We start from the raw sequence: 4688 nt of genomic DNA, 5'->3' as shown, positions 1-4688 counted from the left end.
AGCACAGTGGGGAGGGTGGGGCAGAGGGAGAGAGAAAATATTTTAAAAATTTTAAATTTAAATTTAAAAATTAAAAATAAAAATAAATAAATAAATAAATAAAATAAAAATAATAAATAAAATTTAAAATAATAATAAAATTATTATATATAATATATATAATAAAATATATATGATAAAATAATAAATATATAATATATAAATATATAATATTAAGATATAAATATATAAAAATAATAAAAATATATAATAAAATAATAAAAATAAAAATAATAAAAAATAAAAATAAATTATTATATAAAATTATATAAATTATATATTTATTATTTATATATTATTTATATATAATTATATAAAAAGTAAAATTATTATATATTATAATATATAATAAATAATAAAAATAAAAAATAAGAAATAAAATTAAAAATAAATAAATAAATAAAATAAAATAAAAAATAAAAATAAAATAAAAATTTTAAATAAAATTAAAAAAAATTAAAATTTTTTTTATTTTAAAGGTTTTATTTAGGGGCTCCTGGTCCCCAGAGTCCTGGGATCAAGCCCCGCATCGGGCTCCCTGCTTGGCCGGAAGCTTGCTTCTCCCTCTCCCACTCCCCTTGCTTGTGTTCCCTCTCTCACTGTCTCTCTCTGTCAAATAAATAAATAAAATCTTAAAAAAAATAAAATAAAGCTTTTATTTATTTATTTGACAGAGAGAGATCAAGAATAAGCAGAGGGAGGGAGAGGGGTAAGCAGACTGCACACTGAGTGCAGAGCCCGACGTGGGGCTCAGTCCCACGACCCTGAGATCATGACTCGAGCTGAAATCAAGAGTTAGAGGCTTAACCGACTCAGCCACCCAGGTGCCCCGAGGGAGACAGAATCTTAAGCAGACTCTGCTGAGCACTGAGCGCAGAGCCCCGGGGTGGGGGTGGGGGATTGATCTCACGACCCTGAGACCATGATCTGAACCAAAACCAAGAGTTGGTTTCTTAACCGACTGTGCACCTAGGTGCCCCTAAAAAAATTTTTTTTTGAATGATTTTATTTATTTAAGAGAGAGAGAGAGTGAGAGCACACGAGTGGGGGGAGGGGCAGAGGGAGAGAGAAAATCCTAAGCAGACTCCGTGCCCAGAGTGGAGTCTGATGTGGGGCTCGATCCCAGGACTCTGAGATCATGACCTGAGCCGAAACCACGAGTCAGATGTTCAACTGACTGAACCACCCAGGTGCCCCAGGAACTGAATTTTTAATCAAAAAAAATATTTGGGGGGGCACCTGGGGGGGTCGGTTGAACATCTGACTCTTGGTTTTCGGCTCAGGTCATGATCTCCGGGTCTTGGGATCGAGTCCTGCATCAGGTTCTGGTCCAGCAGGAAGTCTGTTTGATATTCTCTCCCTCTCCCTCTTCCCCTCTCCCATCTCTTTCTCTTTCTCTCAAATAAATAAATAAATCTTAAAAAAGAAATTCTGTTCCTGAGTTGTACTTGGCCACACATCGAGTGCTGCTTCAACGGCCACATGTAGCTAGTGGCTATCGAAGGGGACAACCCGGGATAGAATATACCCATCAGCATGGACTCTTCTGTTGGACTGCGTGCTCTAGAAAGAGGAGGGAAAGCTCAAGTGGGTCAGTTTGTTTGTTTATACCTTGACTTGTTCCTGAAAGGATCAGAGGTCATGGAGGACGGCCCGAGGCTGTCAGACCAGTGCCCTGTGGCTGGAGAGGGGGCGGTTGGCGTATGGGCTGACCCTGGTCACGAGTGGAGCAGCAGACAGAAGCCAGGCCCCAGTGGCGCAAAGCTCCGACCTCAGGGGCCCAGATAGGAAGCGGGAGGGAAAGCGGAGGTGGGCAAGCTGAGGGAGAGCGTGTCAAAGGGCAAGGCCGCGAGCAGTCAGATATTGAGCAATGAGCAAGCTACGGGAAAGAAGCTACGGGAAAGCAGCTCATTGCTCTCAGCAATATATGCTTATCTGACCTGTTTAATCAAGGAGTCCCCTGTGCCCTTCTGTTCTCAGATACAAACTCCAAATTCCAGCTAATCAGATGCAATTAAAGCATATCGTTGGTTGGGTACAAGTTCCGACTTGCCATACCTTGGGTAGGATGCCAGGCCTGGATCTGGGCTCACCACTGCCCCCCACCCCGAGCTGGGGTGTTCGAGCAGCCTTGCTGGAGGCGGAGGGACTGGGAAGTGTCCTCTGGGCGGGTGATGTAAGGGGAGCGGCTCTCACCCAAGGGAGCCAGGCCCTGAGGGTTTGCCTGTGGTACTTTCAAAGCCAAGACACGCTCTGGGGATGGGTTCTTTCTGAGGGCACATCGGAGTTTTCTTTAACTGTTTACTAAATTTGACTTTTGTGTTGAACTTGTTTCTTGGGATTAAACACAAGCCAAACATAGATTAAGGTGCCATTAAGTTTCGTTGGTAAGTTCAAAGACATTGTAGGTGGGGTGAGGAGCCTGGGGGCAGCTTCTTAATATGAGATAGTATGTTCCCATCATCTATATTTTTACTTTTATTTTGAGGTATAACAGACTTACAGCAAAGCACAGTAAACTTTAATGTTTCGTGTACAGCTGGTGAATTTTTACAAATTCATGTACCCGTGTAATCCCCTCCCAGCGCAGGGGACGGAACATTTCCCGCGCGCTGGAAGCTTCCCTCACGCTCCCTACTGGTCCGTTCTCCACCCCGCAGGTAATCGCAATTCTGATTTCTACCCCGTCAGTTTCCTTTGCCTGTTCTTGAGCTTCCTATAAATGGGCTCACACCGTATCTATGCTCTGTCTGGCTCCTTTTACTTGTAAGCCCATGAAGTTTTTTTAGGGAAAATTTCGTAAAAACAGACCTACGATCCTTGACCTAAAACCACTGGGGCCAGATAGGTTTCAGAATTCAGAATTTTTTTTTAAAGATTTTATTTCTTTATCTGAGAGAGAGCACAAGAGGAGGGTTGCGGGGTTGCGGGGTGCGGGGCAGAGGGAGAGGCAGGCTCCCCGCTGAGCTAGGAGCCCTATGTGGGACTCGATCCCAGGACTCAATCAAAGGCAGACACTTAACAGACTGAGCCACCCAGGCGCCCCAAGAATTCAGAATTTTTCATAGGTTAGAGAGGGGCCGTGATGAGTTCACTTCCACTGTGTGTTGGAAAACAGCCCCAGGAGGGTGTGGGACAGCGCCTGGTAAACACAGAAACAGTGCTGAGCGAGGTCCACGAATGTTCACACACTAAGGGGTGGAAATAAAGGCCGTAGATAGCCTCACATTAGTTGAGGCCTGTTTTGCTGCCAAATGAGTTCACATCAGGTCAGGCTTTGTAGTAAAATGCCTTATGATAAAAAATGGCTTTATCATACGGTTTTCAGCACTTTGGGGATTTTGAAACTGAGAGTAAGGGATGGCGGACCCGTTAGTTCCCGACAAGCCACCGGCCCCGGGGGAGGCAAACTGACTGGGTAGCACGAGGTTCCTGTGCTGATAGAAGGTTTCAGAAAGCAGCCGTCTCCGCTGGAGTGCGTTCAAGCTGGGCCTGCCAGGAGAGGCTCTCTCGGTCGGTCAGGCCGCTTGGGCGACCCACACTTGAACTTCCGAAACTGAAGGCGAATCTCTGCCGTAGGCCTGTGCATTTGGGCGTTCTTCTGGGATCCCTATCTTGGCTTAGATTTTCCAAAGAGATCTGCTCCACAAACAAGGGTGGGAACGCGGTTGGAGAGCGCCCTTGAGGGTCCAAGTAGTGCTTAGTTCGAGCCCCTCGGCTGGGGCCCTGGATTTCGAAGCGACCAGAGTCTGATGACAGACGCGGTGACTCTCGGGGCAGGGCGGCAAGAAGGGGCAGACGCGGTAGAGGTTTAGGTGGGGAAGGAGCGAGGAGAGGAGAAGCGAGGGTAGGATTAGGGTGATGGGGGGATTAGAGGGTGGGCAGGAAGACAATACACACAGACCCCCATGCAGGGCGGAGCCCCGAACAGACTCTCCTAGGGGCTGGGGGTTCCGCCTTACGTTTAGGAGCCTGCGCAGAGCACCTACGTTGTGCCTGGCACCAGGGACATAAAGATGCGTAAGACCTGTTCCACACCTGTGGGACCTGTAGGGGGGCCAGAGCCGCCCTCTCTGACGAGCTCCCTGTTCACGTCTGCCCTCCTCCCCCCTCCGCCAAAGGAACACACACAAGGAGTGGCCTCGCCATGCAGACCTCAGGCTCTAAAGCTTTTGGATTCTATCCCCCACTTCCCATCAACACGCCCAGGCCGTGTGGACCACGCTAATAAAGCCCAATGTAAAGGAAGGAAGGCATTCTTTGCTGACAGCAGCTTGCAGGTGTCAAAGTGATGTGTTGATCGGAGGCGTGGAGTGGGGTCCCTGGGGCCTGGTTCCCCTCCAGCACTTAGTTGTGTGACCGTGGGCAAGTCTCCTGCCCAGAGTCTTCATCTCCTCATCTGTGGAATAAACGACTCCCTACCTCACAGAGTGTTGTGAGGACCAAGAGAAAAAACACGGAGGAAGATGTCAATGGCAAGGCTTCCGAGCATCTGGGCTGTGCTTCTGACGTGCTAACTTTAGCCGAGCCAAACCGAGAGCCTCCACCCCGCACCGGAAGGAGGCACTTCATTCCCCCTGTTGGGCACCCAGGGATGCTCCGGGGCTACGGAGCCTTATGGGTGACCCAGTAAAAGGCTCTCTGCACCC

The sequence above is a fragment of the Ursus americanus genome, chromosome 32, assembly GCF_024610735.1.
Source record: "Ursus americanus isolate L20-20 chromosome 32, mUrsAme1.1.p, whole genome shotgun sequence".
Taxonomy (NCBI): Eukaryota; Metazoa; Chordata; class Mammalia; order Carnivora; family Ursidae; genus Ursus; species Ursus americanus.
This window is presented reverse-complemented; position numbering follows the sequence as displayed.